Consider the following 19,572-nt stretch of genomic DNA (forward strand, 5'->3'; position numbering starts at 1 on the left):
GATAGGAATTTCCAATATCAGGAATAAAAAAAGGAGGTAGCATCACCGTATATACATAACAACTGACAGAATGTTTAATAGAAGAAAATTTAGAAAACCGAAATAGACTCATACATCTATGATGTTTATTTTTAACAAAGGAGCACAGTAATTTATGGGAGGAAAAAATGAGTTTTTCAACAATATTGTTGGAATAATTAGATAGCCATATGCTAAAAGAAGAAATAATAGACATGAATGTCACTTCAGACTCAAAAAAAATCTACTTGAATAGAAATGAAAGTCAATGTCAGAGATAAAACTCTAAAAGTTCTAGAAGAAAATAACAGTCATACTTGCAGTTCTGTCTTTCACAAAGGTTTCTTAAATAGAACACAGAAAACATGAAATATAGACGTGCAAAATGATAAACCAAATTGATTCAAAATTAAATGTGTCTGCTGTTCACAAAATACTGCTAAGAAAATGGAAAAATGATGCATCTACCGAGAGAAAATATTTGCAAACTGAGAGAATTCTTTGGCAGCAGAGCTTGCCTTCATGAGATATTAAAAGGAATGCTTCACACCGACCTCAGATGGAAAAGAATCTACACAAAGTGATGGCTGCTATTTTTGGTGGTCACTGCCATTTCTCAGGTAGTTCTTCCTGTAGCTGTGGAAATCAATACTCAGCCAGAGTCTGAGGCAGCTCTTCTTTGCCATCAAATTTTAGCCACCTTCTTTTTCCATACTGTGATCTCTAGTTCCTCAAATGAGTGAGACACTGTGGACACACCTGCAAGATGTAAGCTCCTACAATCCCAGGACCCACTCTGTATCTCTTCTCCCAGAGATGACAGAGCCATATTGCCCTTGTCCAAGGTTGGAAACTCCTTGAATCACATATTTTGTAGAATTTTCTAATTGTTAAAATATTACAGGTACATCTGAATTCTGTTTGTTTTTTTTCAACTGGTCGGAAGGAAAAGTTGGCATCTCTAGGTTTTAAAAAGTAATAGATGGAGAAATCAATCTTAACAGTGAAATAAATTTTATCTCTCTCTTTCTAGTGATATAATTTTTAATATATTAAATTGGACTTCAGGATTAAAATGTGTTTCAGAATTGTATGTAATTGTACATATTTTCTCCAGTTCTAAATATACAGAAACAAATCTTTGATGAAACATGTAATTAATTCAAACATAAAAATATTCTCAACATCTTTTTTTAGTTTTATTGTAAGAGGAAAATGTTTCATAATTTTTATGGGGCAATTTTACATAGATATAGTATAAAACATTTATTTCACCAATAGTTATTTTGTGAAGGGTACTTGTTAACTTCTAAATATTTTAATGTTAGTTTGCTATGCATTTACATTTTAAATGTAAATGTACCTGAAATGAAATAAATTGCAGTTTACATTCCATTATAAGCTGGTCCTCCTCCAACTTCGGGCACCATCCAGTTAATATTCTCACTTGGATCTTTAATATCACATGTTTTACAGTGCACACAGTTCTGAGCATTTATCTGTAACCGAAATCCATCACCTTGTTCCAAAGGTACAAATTCATAAACTCCTGCAGGGCAGAATCGCTGCTCAGGCCCATCATATATTGATAGATTTCTGTTTATAGGTATGCTGTCATCCTTTAAAGTTAAATGTGCTGGCTGGTCATGTTCATGATTAGTACCACTTAAAGCCACAGATGACAAGAGGTCAAAACTGGTCTGTCCATCAGGTTTTGGATACTCAATAGTTGTGCAATCTTTGGCTGGCTTAAGCTGATCAGAGTCAGAACCTTTATGTTTTAGGGTCCATGGTTCCATTCCTCTCAATATCCAGTAAAATATTCCAGTGTAAATCATCCCTCCATATAAACCCAATGCTCCATGGCAGGAAGGTCTTATATTTCTAACAGAATACAGCTCTTTCCACACCCAAGATTTCTTCAAATTGTCCTCATACTCGATTACATGGAGTCCTATTGTCTTTGATTGGAGATTTTCACTAGTTAGTTGATGAAAAATTGAGTCTGCTGCCAAACTTCCACTTTTCATTGCTGTATGGATACCTTTGATCTTGGGAACATTCAAGAAGCCAGGGCTACAACCAATTAGTAAACCACCAGGAAAGGTGAGTTTTGGTATAGACTGAAAGCCACCTTCATTGAGAGCTCTGGCTCCAAAGGCAATTCTTTTCCCACCTTCCAATGTTGGCTGAATGCTGGGATGATGTTTCCACCTTAGGAATTCTCTGAATGGACTCAGGTAAGGATCTTGATAGTCTAGACCAACCACAAAACCAAGAGCTACTAGGGGTTCACCTTCATTTAAATGATAGAGGAAAGCGCCTCCATAAGTATGCCTGTCCAAGGGCCATCCAACTGTGTGATCCACTCTCCCAGGTTTACACTTCTTTTCATCAATAATCCATAACTCCTTCAGTCCAATCCCCTAGGTTTGAGGATCACAAATGGCCCTCAAATCAAATTTCTTGTATAGTTGCTTGGCTAGGTGTCCAAGGCAACCCTCCACAAAAACTGTGACTTTGGCATGTAGTTCTAGTCCCCGCTCAAACGCTGTCTTTGGTGCGCCATCCTTTTGTATTCCTACATCATAACTTTAGCCAGAGTAGGTGTATCCTGGCAGGTGATGGCGCGCCGCCTTGGCATAGAGGTCCAGCGCCCTCCGCGAGCCTCAGACAAGTTCTTCCGTGGTGTGGGACAGAGAAAGTTCTGATCATTTTGAACATGTTGATGCGGCTAGCCAAGCTGTCCTGCCGGGCCTGTCATTGCTTTCATGCCTTAAAAATTAAGAAAAATTATCTACCTCTCTGTGCTACAAGATGGTCTTCAACTTCTGTTATACCTCAAATCTCAACATCTTTTAAATGCTTCATATATTAAACCCTTTTCAATGAGTCCTATAAATGAATTCCTCCATCTTACCAAGGAAATACCAAAACCGAAATGTGTTTACACTATACATTATGCATAAGGTCTCACTCTATATGTAACATGTTTAAGTTAATGTGCTAACTATAGAATAGGTAAACTTAGAATATTTTCATTGTGACCTTACTAAATAGAAGGACATTGGAGAGCATAATTTGAAAGCTTCTTAGAAAACTTGTTCTGTGTTAGATTGGACTGATTCTTTTTATCCTCTGAGAATATTTCTCTATAGAAAGCAAAGGCCTTCATAATTATTCCACTGACTTCACAACTGCTTTAAATGCAGTATTAAATGTTCAATTTATTTTTCATAAATATGGATGAACATAATAGTATTTTCTCTCACTAAAATATATTTTCAAAAATAAAAGCAAAGCACATTTGTCTCCCCTTTACCTTTTCTTTCCTAAGTTCATCCAACACTGGGACCAAAATATAATTCAATAAAGGTCGCTTGAATAATAATAATATTCTTCAACTCTTAAAAGACTTCAAACATTGATTTCCCAAGTTAATGAAATCACTGAGAAAATTGGGAAAAAATAAAAATCACTGTTTGTAGAGAAATTTGGATGGACCCTGTGGTGCAGCATACTAGAAACACATTTTTTCAGTCTTCTCAGCTCTATCTGTTGAATAGACATCTTCACATTTCAAAAGGAAACTAACATTCAAAGAAAAGTTCACATGAAATTCTCCAAGGTCACATAGCTAGCAATTGTTAGATGGTGATACCTTGGTTTTCATCACCTCCATGCATCAACTCACTTCTGAATACCCATGAGGAAGCAGTTGCTTTATATAATTTGGACAATTCCTTCGGCACCCATTAATCAAATCATCTTTCTACATAATTAAACATGAATATTCTTATGTAAAGTTCAAAACAACATCAAACTATCATGTACACTTGATGTGTGTATCATGTGTTTATAATTTTCTGTAAATACATAAGAACATTTTGTGAGAGACTCATAAAGGTGTGTTAAGTCATGGAAATTATCCCAGGTTCCTATTTTAAAATAAACTGGACACTTTATGTAGTCTAAAAATCTTCTGTGAATAACTGTGTTTAGATAGGATGTTTGCATGGTTCTTTTTATACACTGAAAACAAGTATGTGTTGTCAACGATGACCGATGTACATTATTAAAGCAAAATATCTTCAGGGAAGATTATCCATCATAAGATCTGTTAACACATGGAAATGCATCTGTGAAGAAATATGTTTTTCTTCATTTTGTTTTTGTTGTTATTGGTACCAGGGATTGAACTCAGATGCAACCAACACCAAGCCACATCCCCAGCCTTATTTTGTATTTTATAGAGACAAGGTCTCACTGAGTTGTTTAGCACATCACTTTTTGCTGAGGCTGACTTTGAACACACAATCCTCCTGTCTCAACCTCCCGAACCGCTGGGATTACAGGCATGCACCTTCTTAACTATTCAAAAGCGTCTTTGTTGCCTAGAGCATGTATTTATCTTTAACTTGGCCTTTAGAATAAAATTGTCCTCTTTTTTTCAATTGAAAGACACCACTACTTAACTGGTACTTCGATGTTAGGTGTTTTTATTTGTTTTTACTATCCAATAGTACATGAAATTAATTTTATGAAATTAGTAATGAAAAGTAAGAATGGCTTGCTTCCAAATACATGGCTGCACATTATAGACCATTCTCTCTATGACTCTCTCTGATGTGAATTAATCCTCTCAACATATATATTTGCATTAACTTATACACTCTCAAACATAAAATCATGCATGGAATCAAATTTCTACCTCAGATAGCTAAAAATGTTCATGCCATATGAAAAACACTGTATTAATTTTAGTAATTTTAAGAGAATTTAAAATTTAAAAATTTTCATACAAACCTTGGTATTACAACTTTAATTGAAATAACAAGTATGCCCCCAAATTAATCAAATACTATGACAATTTGATATGAAAATTATGATATGTCAATGGTTATTTTAAAAAAGACTCATGCATATTCTTTTGAGTTTTGGTAAAGTTTAAATTTCTATTTGCTAAGGTTAGTGTCACAGTGATACACGGGATTGATGATTTTTCCTCAGTTATCTTTGAACATGTTCAGAGTGCCCCAAAACTTTCAATTTTCCAGACTACTTTGGTATTATCAGCAAATTTAAAAGTCATGTCACAAATTCCATATATAACTTTCTATTCAACTAGTGAACTCAGTTATCCATACTGTAGTACAACTGCCAAAGCAAGAGACAGGATAAGAGATAACATCATATAAAATGCCAGTTATTAACCTGATCCATAAGTTCAAGCCAGACATACTGCATATGGTAAGCCAGCCCTTTATTTATTTCTAAGTGCACAAACACACACACACACACACACACACACACACCTACAATTAATATATAAAGTCTGTGCTAATTCTTAATTGGGCTGCAAAACCAAGAACTTTGCACATGAAAAAGTATTAGAGATTTTAAAAAAACTGTTGTTGTACCTACTTTCAAAAATAAATTTTAAACAGTACTTGCATTTGTGTAGTACATTGGTGGTGTGAAGGCAGGAGAGAGTGGGCAACAAGTGACCACTTCTAGAATTTCTGCCCTTCTATTGAGCAGGTATAACCTGCCTTAAAAGACTGAAACTTTTGTGTACCATGAGTCTCTGTGAAGCACTCAGGAGATCAGAGCCCTTCTATCCCATGATCAGATTTTCATTGTTTAATCTTGTACTCCTTCAATGTTGGTTGTAGAGATGATTTTAATCTGTGGAGCACCCCTGGGTCTCTAAGTGCTTTCCTACTTCTTTCCATCTCCATATCTTCCTTCCTTATGGAGCCATATATTTAGGTTTTTCTTTTAGGAAGGAGACTTCTACAAAAAGTCTCTGGATTAAATATTTGTCAGTTCCCTTTTCTTCACCATTCATGTTACACCTAAAAAGATTTAAATGATTTGTATTCAATAACTACAAAAATAATTTACTGTTAATTTTATCCAGACTTAACTTCATTAGTTAATCATATTTGATAAGATGCTGTCTTGATCCTTAATTAACACAGTACATTTCCCCAAGGAACTCCTCAAAAGCTTACTTGGGTTTACATTCTTCTTGTCTTTAATACTAGATGTTTTCTTTATTCATTCATTCCATAAATATTCATCAACATGCCAAGTGCCTACTGCTAACCAGATAGTATTCTCATACTTCAGATAGATCAGTGGATAAAAGGTAGGTAGATGTATATCTTCTCTTATGTAATTTAAAAGTATGTGTTTCAACAGAAGTTGAAGAGTACTAAAAAGAAAAATAGGTAAAAGTAGTGGATCTTGGGATTATTGGGAAAGGAGTGACTTTTAAAATGATGGTTACAATTGGCTTCACTGAGTTGGTCACATTTGAGAAAGATATGAAGGGGAATGAGACAATCTTGTAAATTTTTGGCAAGTTTGGTAAGAAGAGAGAGAAAAGAGAAATATTCTGGAAGGATGGGATCTTCTGAAGCCTCAGAAATAATTTTAATGGCTTTGTTTGACCTTTCTTTGTCATGCCACTGGAATATTTCAAGTAGAGACATGACACGATATGACTTTACATTTAAAAAAATTACCTCTTTTATTTTGAAAAAAGATTATGGGGACAAGGCTCAAAGCAAAGAGAGTAGATAGATAGGAGACTTTTGTAATGATCCAAGTAAGAGATTACAGTAGCCTGATTTAAGTTCAGTAGTACAAGATGGAATAAGAGGTCATCTCTGGATTTCTGAAGCATGCTCACAGTGTAGCCAGAAGTTTACCTGAAGAATGAGATGGGGTAAGTAAAAGAAGGAGAGAAGGCAAAGAGGATGTCAAGGCTTTTGCTAAGTAACTAAAGAATGGAAAGATAAATAGAACTATTTTAGAGGGAAAATATTATCAGACTTTTGGATAGTAAGGGCACCTGAGACCAAGGTAGCAGATACACAGCTTCTCAGTGAAAGAGGGATTTCTCTGGGTTCTAATACTGAATGCTCAAAGCAGCCTAGAGACTCAGAAGATTGGATAAAATAAAATGAAGGAATAAGCCACTGGCAGCAGCTACTGGAGCTGACACACTACAGGCAAGTTAAGGGGGACTAGAAAAGCCACATTTCAGGGGGCCCATCGCAGTGCAGAGAAATCTGAGATCAAAAACACTGTCTAAACTTATCTGAACCTAGAGGGGCAAACAGTACAGGTCCTTGACAAACACACTCAGGTATTAAGTAAATGCAAGAGCTGTATCCTGACTGGCTCAAGGGGCAAGAGCCATCTTGGAGTCAGCGTACCCTGACATCAGTAGGACTCTGAAAATCAGGAAAAAGAAAAAGGAAAAAACCCCCACACAACTACCATATCCCTCAGGCACCTAGTGTGGGACATCGGGCCTGTCCAGCATATAGTGAGAGAAATTAGTGTGGAGTAGACTGTACCTAGGGAGAATGCAGTTGGAATGGCAAAGGGGAGCCTCTGTATCAGGCAGCTCAAGTGACCAGCCAAAGTCATCTGGCAGTTGAAGCAGGCGGGAAGGAGTATACTCAGGAACTACAACTAGGAAGGCCCAGATCCTAGGTACAATTGAGTACTGGATCGGCCCCCTGCACCACTGTTGGAGTTCTTGGTAGGCACCTGAGAACTAAACCCACAGACCTGATCTTGGGGCAGATCAACCTAGTCTTTCCAAAGAAGACACCTATCACCCTAGCCCAACAAGACCTCAAGCCCAAGTAGGTCTCAGGGCCACCAGCTGTGTCCGCAGAGCTGCTAAGAAGGGTCTCAATGCAAACCAACTGTACATTTTAACCCACCTCATACTGGTGAGAGGAAAGACTGAGTCTTATATGAAACAGCTTCATTCTTAGGCCACGCCAACTGGTAACTCAGAGAACAACAAATTAACAGCAAGGGGTTAACTTCCTGCATCCCTTGCTCTCTCTATCGGGGTACTTTAGTAAGAATAATTGGATGAAAAACTACTGAACATAGACATTGACCCCTCATTCCAGTCAAATATTTTGACCACTTCAGTGGAGAAGGTCCCTTCAGTTTACAGCATGATATTAGATTTTTTTTCTTCTTTTACACACACACACACACACACACACACACACACTCACACACACTTTTTTCTTTTCTTTTTGATAGTCTTTTACTTATTCCTTCTGTGTGTGTGTGTGCCTGTATGTGTGTGTGTGTGTGTGTGTGTGTGTGTGTGTGTGTTGTGAGAGTGAGTATCTGAATTCTGGATGTCCTGATTCTTTCAGGGACATATATACATACACTTATTTGTCTTGTTTTCTCTCATTTTACTTTCAATATTTTATTTCTATTGTTTCTCTCTCAATCTTACCTTCTGCTATTGGCATGATTTTATTGTTCTTTCTCACTGTCTTCCAATACTGCACTTCTTCTATCTCCCCCATTCCTCTATATGAACATCACCTGCTACTGCTCTTCTGCATTCTCTTTGTTCATTTTCTGAAAGTGTATTTTCAAATTTCCTAACACCTTCCCCTTTCCCCCAATTAAATGTATTTTACCATTATTCAGAACTAAATTGATGATATAGCACCTGCCCCCACTAAGTGCTATATAATCATTACTGCTTTGGATGATTTGGTTGAAACCTGATATTTTCTTTAAAGCCATACCTAGTTCATGGTTATTGTTTTCACTGTTGACAATTACTGAATCCACCATTCCTGTTTATTGGTGGTAATTAATGTTGAAGACTTCATAATAGTTTCTGGATATTTAACACTATTTACTATTTGTTGTTTGCAAATGTTGTTACTATCATTTATTTTGTCCCCATTATGGGAGGTACTGAGAACCTACAGAGACACTAAAAGTCCACAGGTTAGAGATTCTGCTGCAGAACTAAACATTCCCTCACATTATTCCTACTCAAAGAAGAAAGGAGACAAAAAATAAAACCCAAGCCATCAACAAAGATCCATGGAGGAATAATAAGACAGGAAACTTAGATCCACCCCTTGTCATCTACTCAAACATCAAACCAAATAGAAGTTCTAGAACAAATAAGATAACTATACACAAAAGGACACACACAAAAAATAAAGAGGTAAGAGTTAGAGGAATCCATTTTAATTGATGTGCAAGACCAATAACTCTAAGAACATAACAAAACAGGCAAACAAATCCCCCCAACTCCACAAACTCCCAACAAAAAAACTCACTGTAATTGAGGTAGACAAAAACCCAGAGAAAGATTATAAAAAACTAATATCAAAATGATCAATGAACTAAAAGAAGATCTAAGGAATTAAGAAAGAAATTACAGGAGATGAAACACCACTTAAAAAAAATAGAAACAGTGAAAAGAAAAACCAAAGAGAACTCCTAGAAATGAAAGACAAGATTAATCAAATTATGAGCTCACTTGAAGGCATCAAAAACAGACTAGATAGTGTAGGAAAAAAACTTCAGCCCTTGAAAACAGAACTTCAAGCACTGAATACAGGCAATATGATCTTAAATATGTAGAAGGCAGTAAGGAAAAATATGGAACATTACCAGAATATACAAAATTTCTGGGTCAACTCTCACAGACCAAACACTAGAGTCACTGCGATAGAAGAGAACATGGAGATTCAAGCTAAAGGCATAAAATTATTTTCAATGAAATAGTTACAGAAAACTTCTACCATATCAGAAACAAGATAGATGTCCATGTACAGGAGGGTTATAAGACCCCCAAATAGAATGAGTCAAATGATAATCTCACCAAAACATATCATAATCAAAATTTCTAACATAGAAAACAAGGAAAGAATATTAAAAACTGTGAGAGAGAAGTATCAGGTCACATTTAGAGGGAATATAATGAGGCTCCCTTCTACTTTGTTTTACCCAGATTCTAAAATCCATGAGATATTCCTAACCTTATGCAAAAATAATTATAATCCAAGGTTAATATACAGAACAAAAATCAGTTTCAAATTCAAGGAGGAAATAAAACCATTCCATGACAAGAATTAAATAACAGAATTCATGAGCACCAAACCAGCACACTACAAAGAATACTCATAGATAAACATTGCACAGAACTAAAAAAATAGTTCCCAAATCCACAGAGGAAATTCAATAGAAGAAGAATCCACTAACTTAGAACCTAGATAGACCTAGATAGAATAAAATGTAGTAAAAAATCAAAATGTCAGAAAGCCACAATCACATATCTATCGTAATTGATAATGTTAGTAGTCTCAATTACCCAACTGACTGACACAAATTAGCAGAATGGATCAAAAACAAAAATCCAACTATGTTGTTTACATGAGACCCATCTTACAGACAAAAACACCCACAGGTTGAAGGTAAAATAATGATAAAAACATATTTCAGGCACATGGTCCTGGAAAACAAGCAGGAGTAACTAGATTGATCTTCTAAACAAACAAACACATAAAAAAAAAAACAAACAAATAAAGAAACCATAGAACTGACACACACCAGCCCTCACAGGACCCAGGCTTACAGTAGGCCCAACTTCACCCATGGGATCGACACCTGCCAGAGCCTAGCCTCTAGAACAGGACTGCTTCTTCTGACCAGCAGACTAACTCAGGAACCCAGATCTGGCCCAGATCCATCCACACTGTCTTCTGCAGGACCTAGGTTCAGTATACATCTGAGTTTGTCCCCCACACATGTGAGAGCCTAAGCCTAACCCACTTTCACGTTGGGACACTGCAGTATCATCATAGCCTTTGCCATGCGGTAGTCTCTAACTTTTTGACAGCAGACAGGGCCTAGAAGCAGCTACATCTCAGAGCAGGCATCCTAAAGAGAGTGTGAGGCCCACCTTTTCAGCCACATTTCTGTAAGACATTGATTCCATCTTGAAGTATCTTAACTATTATCTCAATTTACCTTGGCTATTGCCACCACCGCCTTTAGATGCAGTAGCATATATTGAGGGACACCAGCAGGGTCTGGAAACCCAACATCAAAGTGAGATACAGACAATATGCACGGGTACTACAAGAAAATAAGGAAGAAACTGTAATATCTCAGATCCACATTGCAAGAAAGGAAGACACATAGACAGCATGAAAAAACAAGGGAGGAAAGTGCCCCAAACAAACCAGGATACTATAACAACAGAACCCATGGTCAGCAAAGTTGATGAAGGGTCAGAGAAGGTGTTCAGAGCGTTCATAATTAAAATGATCTGCAAATTAAAGAATGACCTAAATGAGCAAATACAGGCAAAACTTGATCACTCCAACAAAGAGATAAGAGCAAATACAGGTAGCAAAAGATTACTTCAAGAGAGAGATAGAAACTCTGAAAAGAAAACAGAGTCCTTCAAATGAAGGATGCAATAAATCAAATAAAAAACTCAATAGAAAGCATAATGAACAGACTAGATCACTTGGAAGAAAGAACTTCAGATAATGAAGACAAAGTATACAATCTGGAAAATAATTGACCACACAGTGAAGATAGTAAGAAACCATGAACAGAACATCCAAGAATTATGGGACAGCCTAGATTCTTGGTTGGCATCTATTTTCTTTCAGAGCTTGGTATATGTTGTTCCAGGATGGCTTTGAGGATTAAATTGGTCTCCTCCTACATATGATCTGAATCCTCTCTCTTAGTAGAATCTCTTTTAAGATTCTGTCCTTATTCTGTATGCATTTTCATTATAATGTGCATTGGTGTAGATCTGTTGTAATTATGTAGATTTGGTGTCCTGTAAGCCTCTTGTATTTGGTCTTCCAATTCGTTCTTCATGCTTGGGATATTTTCTGATATTATCACAATGAAGAGATTGTGTATTTCTTTGGTTTGAAATTCTGTGCCTTCCTCTATCCCATTAACTGTTAGATTTGGTCTTTTGATGCTGTCCCATAAATTGTTGAAGATGTATTTAAAATAAATCTATTAAATTAACCAAGGGGAATAAAAGGCATATTATATATGGCAAAACAGTGATACAAATTTTATCTCCTAATCACAAATGCAAATCAAAAGACAATAGGCTGGCATCATTAGAACGCCACAAGAAACATTTATCTTTCAGCCTAGTATTCAATTTCTAAAAGAAAGGCAAAATAGAGACATTTTAATTAAACAAATCCAAGGGAATTAATGCCCAGGAGAAGTCTTCCCCAACAGAAATACATAGGAACTTTCTCAAATACTACCAGGCTGAAATATGGATCTACATGAAAGTCTAGAGAACAGTAGGAATTTTAACTATACAGAACTTTTTTTTTCTCCCTCATCTTTTAACTAGTAATGTTTCAAAGCAAAATTAATTAACAAATAAATGAACCATGAAGTTTATAACATATAAGAAGCTAAAATGCATGGCAAAAACAGCACCAGAAGAGAAGGTACAAATAAAAGTACCATGTTTAGCCTTTTTCAAATAGTCTTACATTACAATATTATTTGAAGGTGAACTGTGACAAGTGAAGGATTCATGTAAGACCTCAAGAATTCTCTGATAAATACAGGTACAGAGTAAAATAAAGCCAAAGGAGGAGGTAAAAATGGAATATTAATGAATTAATTAGATAAATCTAAAGAACTCTTGAAAAAAGGTAAAAATATATATACAAAAAAAAGAATTGAAAAAGAATAGCAAGATGATGGGGTAAAACACAAGCATATAAATAATTAAATATAAATAGACTAAGCTCTTCAAGTAAAATAGAGGGTTTATCACATTGACCACACTAGCAAGACTCAACTGTTTGCAAGAGAGTGTTGGAGACAGGTTACAAGTTAAAAAAAAAAAAAGATATCACATGTAACCACAAGAAGACTGTATTATTTTCTCAGAAAGCAGATGGAACTATCAAAAGTATCAATATAGATAAAGAGCAATATTTAGCAATGGCAGAGAACCACTCTACCAAAGAGTGATAAAATAATAAATTTGTTTTCAGTTAATAGCATATATTTAGAATATATGAAAGAAAACCAGGTACAACAACAACAACAAAAAGAATTGGACAAATCAGCACCTCTGAGTACAGACTTAAATAGTCTCTCTTCCATAGTTCATTGAAAAGTAAAGAATTTGTTATTGAAGAAATAGAAGATTTTTAATTGCAGTTCATAGGGATGAGGCAAAACTGGGCTTATTTTACTTTTTAAATATCCCTCAAATTGTTGTGCTTTTGTTAGATGTACAGCCTTATAGTTTGCAACATTTACATTTCTTTCTGATAATTCTGCTCTGGCCTTTACTTTTATTCTAGACCTATAGTTAAATACCCTCTACCTTCATCACTGGATCTTTATTGTAGTTTTCTCAAGCCCTTGACCAGTTGGAGTTTATCTTGTACTATTTTCTCACAATGAGATCATTGGAAAAAATATTTACAGAATTGTTAATAATCAGATGTTTGTAGTACCACTTAAATTGATAGAAATATGTGCCTAGACATAAAATTCTAACTTGTCATCTTTTCCTTTCAGTTTCTTGCAGGTATTGTTCCAGTGATGTCTAAAATTGAACTCTGGAGTTTTATAATAAGCTGTTTTTATTTTATTATAAGAGTTTTGATATATTTGCTTGTCTTCTTAAAATAGGTTTGACTTTAAAGTTCCAATGTTTCTTACAATATATTTTTGTATTAACTGTTCTAAGTCAAATTTCCCTGGTCATGGAGCTTCCTTTTAATATATGGGTTTAGTCTTTCTTTGCTTTAGAAAAGTTTTCTTCAATTATAGTTTAAGTTTGTTCTGTTCCCTTGTGTGTATGGGATAGGATATGAAATTTCTATTTTGAGGGCTAACTATCTAGTTTGGTTTTTTTTTAATTTTTGTTTGACTATCATTGTTTCCCTCATTTTGCTCTTTTTTTTTTCTACTTACTGTTATGGGTTACATTTTTAATGTCTCCAGGAAAGCTCATGTTTTGAAAGCAAGATCCCTGTTGGGGCAAAAGCTCAAATCTAGGAAAAAGATTCTGGATCCCAGCAGGTAGAAGAAGATGCAAGATACAGTTGGAATAGTGGACAAGCTTTATTCAGATGAGGCAGCAACCTTTAGCCAGATTCAGGCCCCAGCCAGTTTCATTCCATTTTGCCCCCAGATGTGAGCCCTATTTCCATAGGCCCTTTTACACGCAGGCCAGACAAAGACGACCAGCAGGTTGCATCAGGGTTGCATGCTCACAAGCAAATGTTTATGACTTTGAGTAGCCTGTGCTGAATCAGAGTGTTTATGACCTTGACTCTACACTAAAAACAGCCCACACAAAGCCTCAGCAAGGGAGCCTAACAATGATCATCTGGAGTCCACCATGAACCTGGGATTTTAGGCAATGGTAGTAACTGTACCCTCATCATCATGGATTATTCCACATGATTAATTAATAATTAGAATGGGCTACTGGGTAGCACTGTAGGCAAGTTGTGTGAGGCTGGAGGAAATGGATCACTCAGAGTGAGCCTTTGAGGATAATAATTTTGTCTTCCCATGTGTCCTCTCCCTCTCTCTCTCTCTTTCTTTCTCTTTCCTGCCTGACATGAACTGACAGCTTTCCTCCACCATGCTTTTCTGTCAAATGTTCAGCCTCTCCTCGGGACCAGAACATTTGTTGAAATGTTTTGAAGCTATGAGCCCCAAATAAACTTTTCCTCCGCTAGGTTTATCCTGGTCAGGTATTTTTGTCACAGAAATGAAATACTGGCTAACACACTATCCAAATCCATGTGTCCATTCTACCCTGTACTTCTTATTATTTCATCTTCATCTATTAACTGGGGTTTCCCCCACAATTTATTTTCTGAGTTCCAGAATTTTTTTTAGTTTCTCTTGTTGTTTGCTCTATCATCTATATATGAACAAATATGCATATGTATTGAGTACATATACACATTTTCTGTGAATATAATACATAAATGTATATGTATATGAACTTCATTAGAATTTTTGCTTTATGTTAAAATTTAGGTTATAGCTTTCATCTGGCTCATGCTTACTTCTCTGATATATTCTTTTATAGATAGGAGACTTTTGAGTTCTCTTTCATGTTGTTCATCCATTTTTATTATTCTGTGTTTGTACTTGCTTTGCTGCTTTATTCTACACAAGCTGGATTTTTAGAAAGCTAGTAGGGGTAAGAATCAATGCATTCTTGCTACAGCATTTGTGTACCTTCTCCTTGTCTTCTGAATCCCATAAGGTACCCAACTTAGGAGAACTTCAATGGCTGATTCAGACACTGTTCATAGTAACTAAATCATTAGGACGTGTATTTCCTGCTGGTACATTCTAAAGAACACCAATTCTGGATTTACCAGTGTAGTTTTTCTTCCTTTTTCCTCTGCCCTGCCTATTGGTTTTCCCATGTGTGCCCCCATTTAAAGGAGATAAGCTCTATTAATTTCTATGATCATCTTTGATTCTCTATAACTTAATTTTGTCTGCTTGCAATATTTAAGCTTTTGTTCCATCAAAACAAATACATCAAATCCCCACCCCTCCACTTCTTTCCTTTGTTTTGCTCTAGCTTCCACATGTGGGTGAAATCATTCAACCCTTGATTCTTTGAGTCTGGCTTAAGTCATTTAGCATGATCTTCTTCATTTCTATCCATTTATCAGCAGATGCTATAATTTCATTTTTCTTTATGGCTGAATAAAACTTGTGTATATATATATATCACATTTTCGTTATCCATGCATCTATTGAGAGTTGTCTGGGCTGATTCAATAATATGGCTATTGTGAATTATTTGCTATAAAAAGTGGAGTGGCTTTACAGGTTTATTAGGTGCCCCACATAAACTCATGTGTGAGATAGCACAAGAACATTCAGAGGTGAAATATTTTGGATTATGAGAACTCTAACCCAATCAGTGAGTTAATCACCTAATGAGGATTAACTGAGTGGATGTGTCAAGAGGAGGTGGGCAATGGGGGAAAGCCTTTGGGGTATATATTTTGTATCTGGACTGTGGAGTCTCTCTCTGCTTCTTGATCATTCCCTGAACTGTTTCCTTCCACTCTTCCACCATGATGTTCTACCCCACCTTAAGCCCTGAGGAATAAATCCAGCTGTCTACAGACTGAGATCTTTGAAACCATGAGCCCCCAAGTAAAATTTTCCTCTTCTAATGGATCTTTTTGGGTCTTTTGGTCTCAGTAGCAAAAAAGATGACTAAAATACCTTCCAACAGTCTATAAGTGTACCTTTCCCCAACATCCTCACTAGCATTTATTATTATTTGTATTCTATAAAGATATGGGGAAGAACAGCGGATTAGAAGGAGATTGAGAGAGTTGGAAAAGGGATAAGAAAGAGGAACAAATACAGAATGAATTTTAAAAAAGACTTTATGTGCATATATTAGTATATCATGGGGAAATTTTCCTTTGTGTGTTTGTGTGGAAAGCACCCATCAAGGATGGATAATGGATGAGCAAGGGGAAGATCAGTAGAGAGGAGGACATTGAGGGAAGGAGTAAAGGGAGGGAAAAACAGGGACTGAAATGGAATTGATCAGATTCCATGCATGTATGATTTTATCAGGAGGAACCCAGCTACTAATTATAACTATAATGCTCTAATAAAATAAGTAAATTAAGACACAAAGGATGTGACTCTACTTTGTGTACACCCAGAGATATGAAAAATTATGCTCTATATGTGTAATATGAATTGTAATGAATCCTATTGTCATATGTAATCAATTAAAATTAAGAAGAAAAAAATTAATATGTCTGCCCTTTGAGGCCCCCTCATCATTCCCAGCTCTTCCTGGCAGGATATTTGTTACTTACTACTTTGTGTTTTCCTGTCTCAAAAGTTTCTGACCATCGTCACAAATTTGGGGGGTTTTGTAGATATTTTTTCTGCATCATGTTTGTTTTACGTTTTGTTTGGTTTTCTCAGGGAGGGGAATGTGGGAATCTTCAGAACATGCCATCATCTTTCTACAGAAATGTTACTGGCAACTTAGAACTCTGGGATCACATGTAGCCATTTCCTTCACTGAGGGCTGAACTCCTCCCCTATTCGCCTGCTATAGTAATGAAGCACCTAAACATGTTTGCTCCATCTTTTCCAATCACGAAGCAACATCCAGAACCTCGTTAAATAAATATTTTATAAATATTAAAAGGGTTCAGTATGAGAAAGAGCAAAAATGCTATCAATGCTTAGACAGTATAAATAAATCTCTTCTCTTATAAATGTTTTTGTCATAAACTGGACGTTCTTTCCATTTGTTATAGATCATCATTTGATGATCTATCAAATGGAGCATCATTTGAATCACAGTGTTAGTACTGGAGCATATCCTTGTTAATCCAGAAGTCTGAAGTAAAAGAATATAATGTAAGTCATTTTGTTTTGTTAAAAGCGTTTTTTTTTTCCTATAAGTGAGTGAAAAAAATATTTCTCTAATACCCAGGTAGCAGCAATGACATTTTTTTCTAAGTTGATTTTAGCATCCCAGCAGGAACACAGCAGAAAACAGTGTGAAAATTAACAGAAGCACATAGGGTTCATTTGCACACACCCACACACTGAAAGTGCAAAAATTATAAATTTGTAAAATGACAAAAAAAAATAGTATGTGAGACTACACTTTAAAAATCAAACACTTGGAAAAGAAACAAAATAAATAACAGAATTTATTCTACAGAACTGAAACTTTTGATGATCCTTAGCAGAGTTTCTAATTATCAGGCTTTAGTTCTGTGAAGCAGGGAAAGATGAAGTCCTGGTTTTTAATGACAGAAAGAAATTGAGAAGAATCTATTGTTGGAGCTTAGAATTGTCATAAAATCTTACCTATTTCCAAATGAATGATTAAGCAAAAACAAAACTTCACCTTGACTGCAGGAAAAGTCTAGCTCCAAGGACATAGCTTTGCTTTCTAATTCCCTAAGTGTTTGCACAAAAGACATTTTTTAGATAATACAGTGTAGATAATAGAGTGCATATTTGTATCCCTTCAAATTCACATGTTGACATCCTAACTCTGACACTGTTAGAAGACAGGGGCATCGAGAGGTCATTAAGTCATAAGGGTGGACCCCCTCATTCATGGGATTAATGAGAGACCCTATGAGAGACCTGAAAAGCTCTTTAGTCCTCTTTCCTGCATGTGAGGATATTAGAAGATGGTCAGTTGCAACCTGGAAAAGCCCTGGCAAGAACCCCACCATTCTGAAGTTCTGTTCTTGAACTTCCAGCTCCAGAGTCACAAGAAATAAGTTCATGCTGTTGAATAAGTTGTCCAATCTATGGCATTTTGTTATAGCAGCCTTAGCTGCTATAACACACCTATGCCATTACCTCTCTAATTTGATAAATAGAAAGAAGAAAAAATATAAGGTAGTTGTAATTTTGTGGATTAGTCTGTGTTCTCTATTCTGTACCATTGGTCTACCAGCCTGTTTTGATGCCAGTACCATGCTGTTTTTGTTACTATTGCTCTGTAGTATAGTTTAAAATATGGTATCGTGCTACCACCTGTTTCACTCTTCCTGCTTAGAATTGCTTTAGCTATTCTGGGTCTCTTATTTTTCCAGATGAATTCCATGATTGCTTTTTCTATTTCTGCAAGGAATGCCATTGGGATTTTGATTGGAATTGCAATGAATCTATAAAGTGCTTTTGGTAATATGGCCATTTTAATAATATTAATTCTGCCTATCCATGAGCAAGGTATATCTTTCCATCTTCTAAGGTCTTCTTCTATTTCTCTCTTTAGGGTTCTTTATTTTTCATTGTATAGATCTTTCACCTCTTTTGTTAGGTTGATTCCCAAGTTTTTTTTTTTTTTTTGAGGATATTCTGAATGGGGTAGTTTTCCTCATTTCCACTTCAGAGGATTTGTCACTGATATACAGGAATGCCTTTGATTTTGGGGTGTTGATTTTATATCCTGCCACTTTACTGAATTCATTTACTAGTTCTAGAAGTTTCTTGGTAGAACTTTTTGGGTCAGCTAGGTATAGGATCATATCATCAACAAATAGTACTAGTTTGATTCTTCTTTTCCTAAATTTATGCCTTTAATTTCTTTCATCTGTCTAATTGCTCTGGCTAGTGTTTCAAGAACTATGTTGAATAGAAGTGGTGAGAGAGGGCATCCCTGTCTTGTTCCAGATTTTAGAGGGAATGCCTTCTAAAATGAATGAAGATAATCCAACGGAGAACACCAGCTTGCCACGCAAGGAAGTCTGCCCCATCACTCAGGATTGGCCAACACACAAAAGTGGGCCTTGGAGGGAGGGCATTTTATTGAGGGGAGCAAACAAGGAAGGCTTTGGATCTGCTCTGAGTGAGGCTGTTGATACAAAGAAGCTAGGGTTAGGTGGACTGAACGTAGGCCATCTTATGTGATTTCTTCCGCTGTGTAGTATTTGCCTTTCTCTAGTTTGTTCTGAGTTGTAAGAAGGGCAAAAAGCACAGAAGGTGAGAGTCATTGATAAGTTCTGTTTAGGGATGATAGATGCAGAGGCTGTGGGATGGATTCCTGGGCTTCACTGGGTCTGTTTGCATATTCATGTGTCCTTGGACTATGATGTGTTTATTCAGCCTCAGGTTGAAAAATTTGATTGAAGTGCAAGGCATATTGAGTACCGAAAGAGCTATTTCTGGAAA

At 36.0% G+C, this 19,572-nt stretch overlaps 1 pseudogene; it reads right to left on the minus strand.

The window, feature by feature from the left end:
- Positions 1-1,302: 1,302 nt before the first annotated feature.
- Positions 1,303-19,572, minus strand: part of LOC113184936 (electron transfer flavoprotein-ubiquinone oxidoreductase, mitochondrial pseudogene) — a 47,420-nt pseudogene continuing 29,150 nt past the window's right edge.

Source organism: Urocitellus parryii, chromosome 9 (assembly GCF_045843805.1).
Source record: "Urocitellus parryii isolate mUroPar1 chromosome 9, mUroPar1.hap1, whole genome shotgun sequence".
Taxonomy (NCBI): Eukaryota; Metazoa; Chordata; class Mammalia; order Rodentia; family Sciuridae; genus Urocitellus; species Urocitellus parryii.